At 32.9% G+C, this 19,571-nt stretch overlaps 1 long non-coding RNA gene across 1 annotated transcript; it reads right to left on the reverse strand.

The window, feature by feature from the left end:
* Positions 1-3,577: 3,577 nt before the first annotated feature.
* LOC140987819 (uncharacterized) lies at positions 3,578-4,167 on the reverse strand. Its single transcript, XR_012177215.1, has 3 exons — positions 4,047-4,167; positions 3,838-3,939; positions 3,578-3,737 (listed from the first exon to the last, which is right to left on the reverse strand). It is a non-coding gene; the product is annotated as an uncharacterized lncRNA (long non-coding RNA).
* Positions 4,168-19,571: the final 15,404 nt, after the last annotated feature.

Consider the following 19,571-nt stretch of genomic DNA (forward strand, 5'->3'; position numbering starts at 1 on the left):
GCTCTGTATTTTTAACTCAAACCCGAAATCTTGTTTAACGGGTAATCCGAACAGCTTACGGCTTGAATCAACATGCTAAAATTTAAGTTTTTGAGTCTAAAATTTAGTAGTCAATGGTTAAATTCTTTGTTGTTGTACATTGGCGTCCTAAAGGGAATAGTTTTCTTGCTACTATTTTTTGTGTTATTTTAGTTTCATATGGTGGAAAAAAATAAAATGTTGAATTAATATCATCTTGATCATGACAAACATTTCCGAAATAGAAATTCAAACTTATGGAATATCTTTGGAATTCTTAATAAAGAGTGATCATATAATTTATTCACCAATCACCGCATGGAACTGAATGATTACGCAGGAACTTTTTTTTTTTTTTTTGAAGTGTTTGGATTGAAGGATCATTAATCACATTCGTTTGACTATATAAATTCCTTCAGTTTAAACCAAAGTAATAAATATAAATTATCACATTCTAAATCATCACTACAAATAAAAAAAGGTTGTGACGGTTTTTACCGTCGTTACTAAGTCAGCCGTCGTTAACGTATAGCGACGGTTTATCAAAAATCGTCGGCAACTTAGCGACGGTTTTCGCCAATTTTAGCGACGGTTTTTAGCGATGATTTTCCAAATTTTAGCGATGGTTTAATATAAACCGTCGCTAAAATGTGAAAAATCATCGCTAAACTCGCGACAGGTTTATAATATCAGTCGCTAAGTTAATTTAATATTTATTAAAAAAATCATATATCTATTTTATATTTAAAATTTTATATATCAAAATTTATTTTTGAAAATTTATTTATAATGTATTTTAATATTTAACAAACATAATAAATTTCGCTAACCATGCATTTCGAAAAAAAAAAAAACTAATATATATGCAACTGAATCCAATTGATATTGTATATAAAACATATAAAGTTTGTCTGATATGTCAACTAAAATGTGCAATAAAAATCATACATAAAATCTAATAAAATACTACGGTGTCTCAGTCTCGTCATCGTCGTAACCGTCGTGGCCATCGCCATCGTCATTGTTAGAATAGGTGCACGTCGAGCCAAATGTTGGCCGAGTGTTCACAATGAAACTCTATGTATAAACAGTCTATATTTTAATAGTATTTGAAATTATTTTTTTGGCACTTCTTTATCTGCATACCCATGCATGTTGCATAGATAAAGTCTTTGAATATAAAAATAGTAGAAATAATATGAGATGCTCATATGATGAGTATCATGAAACTCATATTTGCAATACTGTATATTCTAAACAATTCCTAGTCGATTCAGCCGCCGCTAAGAAGGATATAGGCCGCTCGAGTTCGAGACTAGTATCTGCGATGTGAGTACCATGTTTCCTTGGTATGGGACATTGTGATGTCCGAGCATGCAGATAGGTGCTCCTGGTAGAGTGCGTTGAACAACCATCCATAAAGGACTTTCCAAGTGGTTCTCACTTATCGAGTGGAAACGTCCTAGTTTGTGGTTGTACACCATTAGTCCTTATGACCCGGGACAACATTGAGACTCTGTGTGCTAGCATTACACTTTGACTTGTTTACCGACTCATATTGGGTCATCAGGTGGCAAGGTTGGGTGTTTTGTCGAAACATATAGGAGTCGATGCATTGTAGTCGGGGATTCACCACTTACTTTCGGGTATGGATATCCTATATGTATGTAGTATGAAATTTCTGATCAGAGTATGGTGGTAATTATGAAAGGGGTTTCATAGATTACACCATCGATGCAACTACGACATGACACATAGTATCGATTCATTGACAACTCACGATATACCAATGGTTGTCGAATCGGTCGGGATATATGAGTTGAAGGGACCGTACTGTACGCTAACCATAATAGAATGGTTCTTGTAGGCACTATCATTTGATACCTAGGGAATCATGTAAGCGATGCTGCTAGGCGTTTAACATGATTGGTTTGGTACTATCACACTTGAGGTCTGACGTTTTTATTATCAAGGAGTTGATAAGTAAGAATGGAGCAGTTGGGGTATGCTCATATAAGGACATGTTTAGTCCCGAATCACATAGAGATGTGAACCCACGGCTAGTTGTATCAATGAACCATTGAGGGCCACACAAGTACTAGCTTTCTAGATCCTGTTGAGAAGTAAAATAGTTCAATGTGTTGAACGGCTTATAAAGGAGTTTATAAGCGTAAATAAAATTAGCAGTATGACTTCTATAAGGGGAATGTGACTTTCAATTTGTGGAAGTGTTCCTAAATTAAAAGTTGGTCAAATAAATAATGTATTTGAAAATTGTGATTTTCATAAACATTATTATGGACTAAATTAAATTAATTCAAGTATTGAATTAATTTAACACTAGTGGAACTAATAGAGTCCAAATAATTAAATTAATTCAAATTTTGGATTAACAAAATAACATTGGGCCTTGTAGAGCCCAATTAGAAATAATTATTAAACTAGTGGGCTGGAGTAAAATCAAGTAAAGTTTAAATGGTCTCAAATGTGTTTGGGACATTTAAATAAAAGTCCATGGACCTTGTAATTGTTACAAGCCCAAGTGAAAAAGCATGCTAGGGAGCTGAAGGGTTGGAGACAACTTTTGAGTTAATTGCATGGCATGCACATGCACCTCTTTGCTTTAACGTTTTCCACAACCAAGAAAATTCTTCCTCCCTTCTCTCCACAACTTCACTTGGCCGAAATTTGCATCATTTTTCTCCATCATTTTTCTCTCTTTTTTCTTCTTCAATTGTTGAAGAAAGAAAACACTTCTCATTGAAAAATCTTCTTATTTTTCTAGTGCAAAATAAGAGGGGTTCTAGCTTGCAAGTGGTGGGCCTAATTTTTTAGCAAGGAGAGCTTGAAGATTGTTTTGCCATTCAAGAGTTAAGATGTTTACACCTTAGTTGGAGCCATCATCAATCTCAAGAGATTGATAGGTAAAAATTTTAAACACCCTATGTATGACATTTTGGTGTTTTCGTATTTGCTACACATCATAGTTGAGGGTGCTCGATTTTTCTTGTAAGAAAAATATTATGAAACTTCCGTTGCGCATTTCGGGCACCTTAAACGACCCCTTTCAGTCATCGTCGTCGTGGCCCAAGTCATGTGATGACACGATATAGTTCTGTGAGTAACCGTGTCCATGCAACGATCTACGGTCGTGTGAAGGTCTGGGACAAAGTAGTCGATGTGTGACGTATCTGCTAGGATGCGGCCGATCTGTGATCCTCCCGCTGCGAAGCGCCGGGATGGGAGGAGCTGCGCAGATGGGAGACTCTGTCGTATGGGTGAAGGGGTAGCTGCATGGTGCTCCTTGAGACATGCCAGCGACCAGTAGACGTACTTGCTCTTCCAAAGAGGACATTCGAGTCCTCAACAACTCGTTCTCCTTCTTCGACTCCTCAAACTCTTTCTTCGACTCATCGAACTCCCTCATTAGTACGCCTGACCGTTCTTTTTATGCTGTCAAATCCTCCCTCAATTTCTGGGTCTCCTGACTCATAGCTGCCATCGAACCCCCAGCCTACTAGAACATCACGTTGATGTGGAGCCATCTCCTCAGGATAAATCGTGGAAGCCATCGATCCAAAACCATACATCCGCCCTTTTTTCGGCCCGTTTGTCACCAACTTGAACATTGTGTTGACCTCATGTGTACTAGGAGCTTCCAAAATGATCTCATCCTCGTACGGGGTCAACGACTCAACGATATATATCTTCATAGCTTCCTGCAGTTTATAATATAAATTCTATTATTTATTTGAATTAAAAATATTTTAAAAATTAGTACATTTGTTTACTTAAATAAATTTTGAAAATGAAACTTACATTTCCACGCCATGATCGCTCGTCAACGAACGTCCCATCTGCATGCCTATGTGTGTGGACATACCAATCTCATGGCATAGGGTCTCATCCATGCTGTCGACGCTGCATTCAAAATTAAATAACAATAACATTAATACAATTACTTACTGTAATAAATATAATTATATGATGTCAAAATATCTAACGTTGAAAATAAACTAGTTATATACAAGAGTATCTCCATGCTCAGCATATGATCTCGAGCCTGCAATATGCTTTGTCGTGCTAGTCCCTGGGCCTGCGGGCTCGCTGTTTCTGTTTTCTTTGTTCTTGGAAGCCCTCGCCTGCCAAACTTCACTTTCCAAAACAGCATTCCAAGTTACCCATTATTCATTGCTCATTGTCTGATGATGCCGCCCAAAAGATCTCCACGAATGTATGGTGGTGTGGCGGTAAAGGTTACCACACTGTCTGAACCATAAATATCTAATCGCCTCATCATATGCATCGGTCCACATATATTTTTCCTGCAAAATTTGAATTAACATTTAAAAACATTGGCCACTTAAACTTAAAAAAATTAATAAGTAAAAAATTAAAAACTAAAGTTTCAATATTATAGTACTTACAACGAACTCCTCCCAATACCACTAGCTCTGCTCAGGTGTGATATACTTCCACGAATGGCCACTAAGGTAAGTCTGTAATGCGAATCTAGAAGTCATATATCTCGACGTCTTTTCATTATTTAGCGTAAATATATTACACATAATTGAAATAATTTTTATAAGAAAGTATCAAACACCAACATATGTACTGAATAAGAAATTATTTTAATATTTTATTTAACATAATAAAACAAGTTATATGTCATTCCGTACTGAGATAGTAATGCGGTTATCCGCATTCGAGAGGTAAAAAAAAGTACTTCATAACTCTAATCATTGTCACTGTCGTTGTTCAACACATCGTTGTTTGAAACTCGAATACCATTTTTGTCACTATCACTGCTGTTCACAGCAAGATTAATATCGTAAAGAACCGTGACTTTGACAAGATCTTGCGATGTCAACAAGAATTGAGTTTCGATGGACTGATTTTGGATTTCGTTGTTTGGATAAGCATCTGTTATTGCAATAACTGCATTTGCACTTGATTCCATATCTGTAACATATGCTCTTCTTCTTAAATTGCTCACGAACAACCAATCTGAATTTGCTTTTTTCAATGTTGGGTAAGTTAAGTACACAACTTGTGAAGCTTGTGCATCAAACAAAAATGGTTCTTAAAAACCTAATCTTCTTCTTTGATTAACATCAACAATGTCATACTTCTTGTTTAGGCATTTCCCTAATCTAGGATGAGTATCAAACCAAGAACATTTAAAAATTATGGTTTGTTTTGGTGGCAAACCTGAGTACTCAACCTCAATTATCTCGTCAAGGTGACCATAAAATTAAGTATATTCACCCTTATTTGAATGACCGCGAATTTGAACCCCAGAATTAGTCATGGCCTCGAACGATGTATCATTAACAATAGGGAAATTAAACCCATTGACAAAATAACCATGAAAAGTATCAACTTTCTGCAACGGCCCGATTGCAATTTGGTTAATAATGGGAGAATTGAATTCAGTGTTTTGCAATAAATCCTACGAACAAAATGATGTTAGTTAAAGAATTTAATTTTATATATATAATCTTACATAGCTTTTGAACCATCCAAAAAAAACTTATTCTGCAAGAAATCCTCAAGACATACGCAACTTGTTCATGTCCACACAGCGAGACATTTTCGAAATATAACCATATGAGAATCGAACATCCTTCAACCATCTAAATAAAACTTTTCTTGCTTGCTTGTCTAGTGTGTATCTGGCTTTAGGATATGTTCTCGTAACCCCGTTAGGATGTAACTCTGCTCTTATACCCATTTCAACAAGATCCCCTCTTGATTTACCGTTATCCTTAATGCGTCCCGTAATATTCGTCACTGTGTTAAAGAAATTGTCGAAAACATTTTTCTCAACATGCATGACATCCAAGTTGTGTCTTATCAAGTTGGTATCGAGTAAGGAAGCTCCCAGAAAATACTTTGTCTTCTCCATCCACATTTGATCAAGTTATACAACTCTTTGTTTGTCGAATCAAATTCAACCGCATATGAAGGCCTAAAACCAAAATTGTCCAACTCAGTAAGTAATTCGTCACCTCTTTAAATAATATGGGCGGAATGCAACACTCTTCTACCGCAGACAAACATGTGCCTATTGCGACGTAGTGGGTGATCTTCAGATAGGAACTTTATGTGATTGTCGAACCAAGAGGTCTTACCACTACAAGGTAGAGTAAATGCCTCTGAATCTGACATGCAGTGAGGACATGCTTGTTTTCCAGCTGTGCTCTAACCTGATAACATCGCGTACGCCGGGAAATCACTTATTGTCCACATCAACGCAACTTTTAGATTGAAATTCTTCTTGGTGTAAATGTCATATGTATCAACACCAATAGAACAAAGTGATTGAAGTTCTGCAATAAGAGGCTGGAGGAAAACATCAAGTTTATCTTTTGGGTTACTCGGGCCAGGTGCAATCACAGTAAGGAACGTGTACTCTTCTTTCATACACATCCATGGTGGAAGGTTATATGACATCAGAATCCCAGGCCACGATGAATATTGTTGACCATTTTGTCCAAAAGATTGAAATCCATCAGTCGATAGTACTAATCTCACATTTCGAATCTCTGATGCAAAAAATGGGTGTATGGTGTCAAAATGACGCCACACTGGTGAATCGATGGGTGGGTCATTGTTTCACCATCAAAATGGTGGTCGTGGTGCCACCACATATGAGTGGTTGTAGTAGTTGAAGCATATAATCACTGTAGCCGAGGAGATACTGGAAAGTAATACATCTTCTTGTACGGAATGTGCTTCTTTGCATTCTGAAATCTACGCCTATTAGGTTTATATCGCGGATATTCACATATCATACACTCATTCAAAGCATCATATGCACCCCAATAAATCATGCAATTATTGTTACAAGCATCAATCTTCTCGACGGGGAGTCCGAGTTTTTTAATAAGTTTCTTTGTAGCGTAAAAACTATCAGGAACGTTGTTATCTACAGGATCTAACTCTGACATTAATTGACACATGTCATTGTAATTCCTTTCAGACATATTATGTTCATGTTTCATCTTTAATAACATCGCCAAAACAGACAACAAAAAGTGATCGTATGGATTTCCATCTCATATCTCCTTCTCTACCGATTTGATCACCTCATACAATGATATTATGTAGCTGTTTGACTTTTCGGAGCCTCGTCAACGTGATTTGATGGTTGGTTTTATTCATCAAAGTTCTCATTTCCAGTTTCCAAATTTTTCTCAAAAATAAAATTTTCTTTGAAAATATTATCGAGACCAACAAAATCAGAAGGTGCAATCATTTGTGGTGCCCTAAGAACGTTCGAAACACGGTACGAAGAAGATGAGGCTTCAAGATTAAAATTTGGATATGACGGACGAACATATTCTCCCCATGAAAATGCCAACAGTAATAATCAGGTATAAATCCATATCGTCCTAAGTGTACTTTAATTGTATCATCATGTTTTGACATTTCTTGCGGTTGCACGGGCAACGCACATTGCCATTTAATAAGCACTCTACATGACCCAAGGCAAAGGCAACAAATGATTCTACACTAGTACAGTACTCCTCGGTTAAGAACTCATTCTCCAACCTACTATACATCCAAGTTTTATCGTTGCAATCCATTTTAGCCTACAATAAATTGATAATAGAATTGATCATTTGTAAATAAATTTTATTGTTAGTGTTTTAAAAAAAATTTATAACATACATTATTTATACTTAAAAAAAATTTTGCTAATAATAATACACATGATATCACACATTTATTTTGATACACGAAGTGGAGGGTAAAACCACTTTACAAAGTGCATTTAGCTATATATATACAATATGTAGATCTAACATACAATTAAATAATACATAATTGAAATAATCTAACATAAATTCATACAATTTCAATCGTATCTGATCAATAAAATATATATATCACATGAAATATTTATATTGCATCTACACATCTAACACAAATAAAAAAAATTATAGTATAGAGACATGCATATAATACATGTACCTATCTGCATATTTCGCAAACATATGCATATAGATACCTATGAACATATCTATAAAACATTCTCGAAGCGTGACTCAAAAAGCTCAAGCTGAAAATCAGATCTGCAAAATTAAACTAGTTATACTAGTTAGAAATGAAGAGATTTGAAAAAAAAAATACAAAATCGCCCTTACTAGAAAGAAAAGGTGAAAACCGCTGGAAAAAATGAATAGAATGAGGGCGTATATATAGGCGATTAGAGATGATTTTTTTATAAATCATCGCTAATTTGAAATAGCGATCGAATTAAACTTAAATAATTCTGACCGTTGCTAATTTGAAATAGCGATGGAATTAAACTTAAATAATTCCGTTGCAATTAGCGACGAAATTAACTTATGCAATCGCGACGGAATTAACTTATGCAATCGTCGCTAAATTAGTGACGGAATTTAAGAATTGTCGCTAATTTAGCGATAGTTTGTTCAAAAACCGTCGCGAAATTGACCACGATTTTTAAAAAGGCCACGATTTTGTTAAAACTGTGGTTAAATTTAATTAAGCGACAGTCAAAAACCATCACAAAAATAGCGATTGTTGACTTTTTCGTTGTAAAATCGTGCAAAATTCAAAATAGCGATAGTTTTTAACAAACCGTCGCTAAATGAACGGTTTTTTGTAGTGAATTTAGAATTTATCCATTAAATTCAGTTCGTAAATTCAATTTATTCCATTCAACCTAAAATAATTTTATTATAACAAGCATAACGCTTGGCATCAAATGAATTAATGCAATATTTTGGAACCTCTAAATTATAAAAATTCAGGAACATTTACTCCCTCTGATAAGTGTTTTATGCCTGGTTTTTAAAAACATGGCAATATCCTGAGTAGTTCCCCCTAGGACCTAGATCAAGCTCTTGGGGCTACTTAAAGAAAGGCCACCGAGGTAAGTCATGATGTCCAAGGAGGTGGAGTTCGGGACAATCTGTAAGTCGAAGATGAAGGGATGAGTTCGAATATTTGGTAACCAGTAAAGTTGTGTGCATAATATAGACTACTGTGCTCAATAGGCTCAGGCCCAAGTTAGGTGCATGCTCGGTCATAAGTTGGGAAGTCTAATGGTCAAGATGATTCTATGTCTTGAGGGTAAGGACTTCTTCCGGAGAATCGGGAGAAAGATTGGGTGGTATCGTAAGGGTCAACCTAGTTTGCAATCATAAGCGTATCAGGTATTGCACGAACGAGCTAAAATTGACCTGACAAAACTAATTACATGACAGATCCCTTAGATCTTAGTACGGAACTCTAGATTTTGAAACAAAGTTATTTATATCATAAATTTTTAATATGTATTATGCACACGTTGTTTGTAAAAGACAATAGTATCAGATTATGAATTTATGATAGTTTGTACTTCTTGTACCATGATCATAAATTGTCCAACAATTGGATCCTAAAACTATAAAAACCCACTATAGGGAAATAATGGGCTATATTATATGTGATGAACTATTAATACATAAATAAAATATAATCTATTCATAAACACGTTATGAAATCGGCATATGAAATCATGGATAATCCATGTATATTTAATTATCGAGTGAGTAAATGTGTACATTTTTAAAATGATCACTAAATTCAATCTATCTTGATGACATTATCTTCATGATAAATCTAATGGTCATCATTGCATATATATTAATATATGGAGTCAAACATCGATCTCATGTGTTTGGATCAGTGATAGTCATTGGGTTGGATCTGTAGTTGGAACATTAATCATATAAAACATACAAGAGTGATGATGCGAACAATGACCAACGAAATAACGCAAGAGTAGGTCTCTTGTGAGACGGGCTCAATAATCTTTATCTGTGAGACGGGTCAACCCTACCGATATTCACAATAAAAAATAATACTTTTTCATGGATGACTCAAATAAGAGATCCATATCACAAAATACAACTCGTGAGACTGTCTCACACAAGTTTTTGTCATAACGCAAAATAGGTAGAGTGAGGTGGAATATAACAATCAAAACTTAATGAAATATTGGAAAATTTTCTATTATGCAATAAGTAATTCTAACTTTAAATTTTTACCATATTTGCACATCCTTGATTTCTATTTATGATTTTGTTTTTTTAAAAAAAGAAATCAATAAATGCTATTAATAGACTCGAATATTGGATGTTTACACCTGTCAAACACAATGTCTAGAACTTTAATAGGCAAAGGAGTGAGGATGACTATTTTTGTCACTCGTCAGCTATGCCAAGCAAGAGTTAATGGCTACAACCANATATAAACTTTTAAATTACTTTTGTCCATGATTGACGTACAAAATTTTAGTAAGTCTCATATGAGATGTTCTCACGAATTTTTATTAATGAGCGAGTCAACCGTGTCTATATTTATAATAAAAAGTAATAACTTTGACATAAAAAATGTGTAACTCAAATAGAAGATCGTTTCACAAAATTGACTCACGAGAATGTGACACAAATTTTTTTTGTGAAAAACGTTTGGTGTTTGCACATGTCTCGACGTATTATTGGATCAACAAGATAACAAGATTCCTACAATCATATGGTCTATATAGAGATATACATTAAAATTCGATATTAAACGAAACTAATGGTTTAATTTAGCTAATTATCGATTGAGAAAATATTTTTACTTGAACATGCAACAAAAAAGCGATCAAGTTTTAATTCTGAACATCTCTAAATTTTTACGTAGTTATTAAAAGTTAAGATTGAATACCATCACTCGACTTTTTAAAAATCTACGAAAATTTTTATTTCTTAAACCAACTAAATTTTTCCAAAGTCATTAATTCTCGTAATAAATTGTAATTTTACAAACAAAATTTATAATATTTTGCTTTTAACATGGTGAATATCCATCCATCTATCCAAACTTAAGTCAAAGCAAGAAACGTGGTTGCAAACAAACCTTCAACGTACCAGGTTTAGACATTTGCTAATTAAATTGCATTCCTTTGATACTAACTAATTAAAGTAAACTCATCCTAATAATTAAATTAATTTACAAGTTATAACAAATACTTGAGCATGTGACACGTTACTTGTATCTTTTTCCCCGGTGACAAATTCAAACTTTGTTGTAAAAATATCTAAGTCGGCCATTAATTATATAATCATACAATGGAATACAAATCAAATAGACTAATATATTAATTATTCAAATAGATAAAATATAAATAATAAATGAATTAAAACGTGTAAGTTAAGAGATGTGTCACCGTTCTTAATTCTTTATGATAATCTTGGCTTTATTTTTTTTAACACAAAAACTTATGTGAATCGATCAATTTTGTGATAATGATTTCCGACCGACCCGATTATTGAAAAAATATTACTTTTTTATTTTTTAAATATGAATGGTGTTGAGATGTCGACTTACTCTTATTTTAATTGTGGTGGAAAATTTAAAATATTCAAGATGAATAATTTATTTAACTCATTAAAGATTTGACACGCTATGAAGTAGTGATATTTCATTGATGTTGCATTAAATATATATATCGAAACTCTATCGGGTATGACTAAGCTAAAATCAATAAATTAATTACCCATCTATCTTTCTATATATAATATAATATAATATATAATATATATATATTTAAAAAAAAATTAAGGTTATAAAATCACATTCACAAAGTGGAAGTGAAAAAGAAAAAATAATAATAATAATAAGGACTTTTCATGGACCAAATCATTGATAAAATTTGATCTCAATCGAAAATATTTTTCACATATAAAGACTAAATTTTCCAAAACGAAATGGAATTTTTTTTTAATATTGTTATATGATAAATTAAATTAAATTATTTAATATTTTTGATATTATGAACACATTAGTATCCATATATGTGCTCTAATTACAATAAACATTAGAATTTTGAATTGAGCAATTTGAGTTCGGTTGAACAAATATAATTTAGTTGAATATTACAATAAAATTACAAATTCAATTTAATAAATTATCAAGATAAAATAGTTTCTACTAGAAATTACTCAAATATGTCGATTTATTAAATCCATCAATCCAAATACAATAAAAACCAAATTAATCTCGTAACATTCATATATATTTTCAAATTTAAGAGACATACAATCCCGAACCAGAAACTATAATATATACAACGATGAATCTAATTATGAAGAACACTAACAAAAAAAAATTAAAATAAAGGGGAAAATTGATTTTTAATTAGTCAAAATCAAAAACAAATTAATGCTCCAAACAAAAAAAAAGAAGCAAGCTTTAATTTGTTCAGTCAAATTGATCACCATAGCAATCCGCCGCCGATCGTTCACGAAACCAGCCGCCGACGAGAACCAGCATGACGCCGGCGAAACATCCCATCAAGCCGCGGAAATTCTTCTTCAACCTCTTCAAGAACAAAGCTCCGCCGACATCACCATCAGGCGACGCCATCGGCTGCAGGTACGCCCACGCTGCATGCTGCAGCAAAGGATCCTTGATCGGGATCTCCCTCCAGCTATCTTTCCAACTCCATGTCGGAGACATCGAGCACGGCGGCGAGACAGGCATCAAATCCTTCAAGCTGGTGTAGCCCATGCTCTGAAAAGTGGTCATCTCAAAATCCCGACATTTTTCCATTGACGAATTCAAAGAGAAACTGAGATCAAAGTGGTTGTGGGTCTTGATTAGTGGTTCCATTACTCATATAAATTGAAATTGGAATGAGTTTTCTGTTAATTTGGATTTTGTTGGGGGCGAAGGAGTGTGTGTGTGTGTGTTTTTATGGAGGGAGGGGAGAGGAGAGGAGGAGGAAGTGTTGAGTGAATTAGGTGTGCGAGAGTGAGCAGAGTGGGGTCCATGATGGAGTTATTTGAGGACACGTGGTAGCGATTAGGGTTGACGGTGGTCCCAGACGCGTGGGATCCGTGGATTTAATTTGTCTCTAATCGATTATTCATGCCTTTTTTCAAATGTGTCTCAAATTTAAGAAACTTTACCACTCATTCCTTCTATTATGTTATTATTATTATTATTCATTCTCTCACATAATGCTAAATACATTGTTGAAAGCAATAAATTATGAGCGTAATCAATAATATATTTTGGACCGCTATTGTTTTTGATATAATAGTAAACGATCGATGATGATTTGTGTGTAATATTAACTAAAACAAAAGGTACTGGGATCAAGATCGTCGCTAAAATCGTTGGAAATTTCGTTTACCATGTATGTATCTACTATATTGTTAACAATCTATGTGATGATAGAGACAAAAAATGGTATCATGGTGATTTTTGATTTGATATGATTTTTTTAAAAAAAAATTATTATTTCATATTATAGTTAGTCATTCATTAATTTCTACAATAATGATTTTTTTGAAGGAAATTTCATTAAGCATGTAAAGAACTACAATCATCATCCAAATGTTCAATCAAACAATGTAGAATCTCAAAATAAGTAGAAGGACTAGCATATAAATGAGCCGTTCGGGCCAAGGCATGAGCTGCTGCATTTGCTTGTCTATAAACAAACTGAACCGAGAGCAGTGTTCCTTGATTTAAAAGAGATTTGCATTGGCGCACAATAGATCCAAATTCTGTATCATCATTTGTCGGGTTTTTTATGGCATCGACAACATTTTTCGCGTCAAGCTCGAAAATCACATTTGCAAGCTCCATTTCCTTGATCCAGGTAATAGCTTGAAGTAGCTCAAGAGCTTCACATTCCTTGACAGCAGGATTTCCGGCGTTGTGTTGCATTCGGCATTCTATAAACTCCCCATTTTCGTCACGCAGCACACCACTAAGTCCAAACCTGTTGCTCGAAGTGAACAAAGTAGCATCTGTATTGCACTTTAGGAAGGAAGCAGGAGGTTTATGCCATCTCTTGCAGCTGGCATCAACACTGTTGGAGTTGGGATGCAAACTTTCTTTTTTTTCCTTTGCTTGCAACCAATCATATAAATTCTGTAGTGCAAAATGCACCACCTGTGTAGGTGTGTTCTGTTGATTATTCCACAGTTTTTCATTCCGTTGTCTCCATAAGCTCCATAAAATCATAACCACCTTGCCCATTTCTTTTGTAGTTAGCGAGTTCAGCATCATAAATATGAATTCTACAAAGCTTTCAACTTGAGATGAGCAGGAGTTTATACTTGACACAAATTGGGTTTCACTCCAACAGCTTTGGGCAAATGGACAGGTAAGAAATATATGCCAGGTATTCTCAATATCACCCCCACACTGAGCGCATGTAAGAGGAACTTGAATACCTTTACGTTGAAGACTTGCTCAAATCGAGAGACAATTTCTGGTTGCCCTCCATAAAAAGTGTTTTACTTTAGGTGGGATTTGTAGATTCCCAAATCTTCCCCCATTCTCCTGCCACTCCATTTTCCTCACTCAAAGAGCTAGTCTCCAAGCCAACCCAATAACCCGACTTAACAATATAATTCCCAGTCTTGCTATAATGCCATACCCAAGAATCTGGACAGTTGGTCTCCTGCAACGGAATTTTCATTACATATAAATCAGATTAATTCTAAAAAAACTGCACAAGCATACAACATGTGTATCGATGCATTAATAAATATAATAATTAACATACACATACAAAAGTAATAACCACTGTCATATTTGCATATTAATTATAAAAGACAAAAACTTGTGTGAGATGGTCTCACGGATCGTATTTTTTAAGACGAATCTCTTATTTGGATCATTCATGAAAAAATATTTTTTTATGCTAAGAGTATTACTTTTTATTGTGAATATCGGTAGGGTTGACCCGTCTCACAGATAAAGATTCGTGAGATCGTCTCACAAAAGACATACTCATTATAAAAAAACAAATTTACTTTTACCAAGATATTGAAAAATCAGAAAATAGGAAAATTCAAAGATGGCGTCATGGAAAAAGAAAGAAGATAATTAAAGAAACAAATATTAGAAAAATTGGACTAAATTGTTTTAGGATTTGTATTGTGTTCCTATCATTTTATTTTGAAAATATTATTAAAATAAAATAATATTTATTGTAAAATTGAGGTGTTAGATGGGTGATTAAATTGTTTAATTATGATTAAACATTTAGACAAAGGAACTGAGCTAGGTTGGGGGAAGAGAGACAAGGGGGGACGGGTGCAACAACCTTCCCCTTTGGCTCTGTCCCTAATCATACTATATTACTTTAAATTTGAGTACATCAAAATACGGATCATTCCTATCGATATTTACAATAAAAAATAACATTCTTAGAATAAAAAGTAATATTTTTTTATAGATAACCCAAATAAGATATATGTCTCACAAAATACAATCCGTGAGACCGTCTCACACAATTTTTTGCTTATAAATTTATCTAAATACATATTTATTTAAGTCTTCCAAAGATGTTCTTTTTCTTAGATTTTTTCAAAAAAACTTGTAACATATCAGAACAAGTTGTTTGATAACAATTTTAAAAAATTAGATCGCCCTGACTTGTTTTATACGAATTTCATTGAAAATATTTAAATATAAAATTAATTTTATATATTTTATTATATCTCAAACATATTTTCATAAACTATGCAAATTAAATATTTCCAGTAATATAATAATAGATAGATATTATATATTATAATTACGATAATTACATTTATATAAATAATATTTTATATATCTATATCACTTTTATTGTTTCTCAAAAAATATATTCGTTACTGTGAAAATGATAACTATTTTATTATTTATTATAATAATTTCATTAATACGATTATCGGTACTACCATCAATATTAGTTTCATAACAATAATAATTATTAATTATATATATTGTCGATGAATAATAATAACCACTACTTTTTACTTTATAATTATTATATAAGCCCATTAATCATTTTTAAATTACGTAAAACAATAGTTTAAATCATCAATATAATATGACAAAAACTTGTGTGAGACGGTCTCACAGGTCGTATTTTGTGAGACGGATCTCTTATTTGGATCATCGATTAAAAAATATTATTTTTTATGCTAAGAGTATTATTTTTTATTGTGAATATCGTTAGGATTGACCAGTCTCACAGATAAAAATTCATGAAACCGTCTCACAAGACACGTACTCAATATAATATATTGGCTCACAATTTTCAGACTAGAAAAATAATAGAACGTCTAAATTCAAAGGAAATATAGACTTGAGAATAATATTGCGACAATACCATTATTTACTTCTTAGACACGGAAATAATAAAAACAAAAAACTTTGTCTTCGTCTCGTTCGGACAGAGAAGAAGTGTCAAAGTCATTTCAACACGTAGCTATTTGTACTACATCACCAATATTACATAAACCTTGGAAAAAGCTATAAATCGGTAAACCATGTGTTATTGCATTAACTTGCCAACTGTTGGGTCGGCTTTGCATACGTAAATGTAGACCAGATCACGGACAAGGTTTGGACATGCGGGGTTGGTGCGTTGGACATGCGGGGTTGGTGCGTTTGGCATGACACCAACCCTTAACCTGTCCACTTGTTGCCGATTACGGTCCGGTTATGATTAACCGTGGGTTCCGAGTCCGTTCGACACTTTTATTTTATTTTTTAAAAAACATTTATTTTTAATTTTTAAAAAAAATAATAAAAAATATATTACATTTCTTCAATAAAAAATATATTATATTACAACTTTCAAAAATTTTTTTAAAAAAATATTATATTTCATTATGTTCAATCACATTTACTCACATTTTATCCCATCGTTGTTCTGAATATTCTCTCGGTTCCGTCTTGGTCTTCTTCATTTATTTTTAATATATTGTGTTCGACTAGCGGCTTTTGACCAAACATTGGACATCCAAATTTTCTGATCTTAAGCTAGAATGTCTCTCATTCAAATTATTTCCTCCAATAATAAAAATTTCCTCCATTGAGACCATTAAAACGGGACAAGCTAAAATTTCTTTTGCCATTAAAGACAAAATTTAATATATATGTTTTTTGCGTCATCGCAAAATGTCGAAAGTTTCTTCATCTTCATAACTAAAATCAAAAGTAGTGGTAAAATTAATCTCAAGTTCCTAGGATTTCCGTGGATGTTTTGTCCGTTCCCTTAATAAAATTGTGCTTTAGTAAGTTTAGAAATAATATTACTAGAGGTAGTGTATTGTGATTTATGTGAAAAAATTTATTCACCATATTTGGTGTTATATTCATTATAAATATCATATAAATAAGTTTTAATATTAAACAAAATCAATGAGATAATAGGAGCCATTTTCGCAACTATGTCTAGAGATTCATAACATTAATGTTAATATTTCTTATAAACCACATTATTTAACTCTAGGATCTAAAACAAAAGCACATAAAAATATTTCAAAAAAGTGTAAAAAAATATATTTCTAATTTTTCTTTCACGACATAAATAAATTGAACTAAAACATCATCATTAGATTTAACGTGTTCACTAAAAATATATACAATATTGCAACAATGTGTTAAAATTAAACGAGAAAAATGATAATAAAAAGCAAATAATTGATCACTATTATCATTAAAAAATTTAAAATTTTACAAATACTATATGTACCATTTATTTTTAAAAAAATAAATATCACGAGCTTAAATGTATTGATGAAAAAATATGCATAATAAATCTTTATATTCAAAAGACGATAATAAAAATTTATATGTTAATTCCAACGAGTTGGAACGTCTCGTAAAAATCGTTTAGGCTTCATATTATTTATTTTGCAAAATTTGCCCCACAGTTTAATAACCTGGGGATGTGTCCATAAATGAAATTAAAATATGACGTGTGCACTTAATATGAAAAAGTTATCACGTAGTGATGATTTACATATTTTAATAAACTCGATAATACTAGAAGTATTTACACTAATATTATCAAAAGAAATTGAAACATTTTTAGAAGTTATATCATATTTTTCTAAAATATAAAATATAAGCCGAGAAATCTTTTTTGTCGTGTGTGTTTCGTTAAAACATCGATAAACAAGCAATATTTTTTTAATATTCCAAAAATTATCAATCTAATAATATGTCATATTCATATATGAACAAATTTGTCAACGATCACTTCAAATATCGGAACACAAAGAAACATTATTATTTAAACTATCAAATTCTTTAATTAATTCTTTGGATCGACTAATTTTTTAAGTGTGTGTTTGAGAGTATTTCATGTAATACGTCTAATAGAATGTTTTGCACTTGTAGAAAGCTAATTTTCAAAATATAATTTATCGCTAAAACTAAAAAAAGTTGTCCAACGGCACAAAATTTAATCGCTTCTTCTCTAAGCTTCGTCAAATTTAAAAATTCGAGAATCATTACCTGATTGAGAAGAGAATGCTGGAATTTGAATTTGAAAACGATCAATACCAATTTTCACAAGATAATTTTTCTCCACGTGCCGCGTCAAAGTTCTATAATTACCTCCTTGTTGAAATTTGTAAATTTTCGAACAATATTTGCGTTTGACTTGAATATTACTGGAGGGAATAGTCACCTTTTCGAAATGTTTGGTGAAGATATCGGATGATAGGCGAGGAAGGCAGCCTCCAGACTAGATTCCTGCGAGTTTTACTTTTAAGCACCATCAAATTGCTCGTACTTTCTTAACTTTGATGATGACATGTTTTTCACACCTCTTGTTCACGTTATTGATGTGTCTCATCAGAAAAATCAAGATCATAGTCATCAACACTGGATGAAAGAAATCGTGATGCCCGAACTCGGGTGGCATGATGATTTCTTCCTTTCCTTTGCCACCCTTACGACCGTTTGTATAAATATGAAATTCAAGTAATCAAATAAATTAACAATTGACAATAAACAAATTGAGACTTTATATTTTGATAATCACTAAAAAAATTAGAATTAAAGATTGAGAGAAAAATGTGCGAGAAAAAGGAAAAGGGCGGTGGGTTTTATAGAAAAATTTTGGACACATAAAAATTGCAGTGATCAATCCCGTGGTCCGGGCCGACCCAACGGGTTGACTGTTGCACAACGGTCAGGTCATCACGGTGTCTGTTGATTTCAAATGATTTTTTAAAAAAAGTACGATCGACCCGTTGGATTGACAACGGTAATGTTATCTTCAACAGTCACTTAATCAACCAATCGTGACCATTAATTTAAAGTAAATAAAAAAATTTGGTTGACCTGTCGAGTCGAACACGTCCAACCTGACGTGTCGACGTGTTTTACACCCGTAAACCCTAACCGGACCGCCTTAGGACAGTTCCAGATCAAATTCATTGACCTGATAAACCAACCCGTTGACCACGGATAGGTTCCAGTTCAGGTCCGAGTTTGACTCAGCCCTGGGGCAGATCTTACGTAAATGCATGAAAAGAATGAACAAAACTTAGGGCAAACAATGAGTCAGCTCTTATTGACCTGAGATTCGAGCCATTAAAATTTGTAAGGACTCATATTTTTCTCGTTCCATTAAAATTTAAACTTATATCCAATCCATAACCGGTTGGACTCATTGGATCGTAAAAAAAAATTATATTAATATTTGATATATCTAATTTATCAAAATAATAATAATA

Source organism: Primulina huaijiensis, chromosome 11 (genome assembly GCF_012295235.1).
Source record: "Primulina huaijiensis isolate GDHJ02 chromosome 11, ASM1229523v2, whole genome shotgun sequence".
Classification (NCBI taxonomy): Eukaryota; Viridiplantae; Streptophyta; class Magnoliopsida; order Lamiales; family Gesneriaceae; genus Primulina; species Primulina huaijiensis.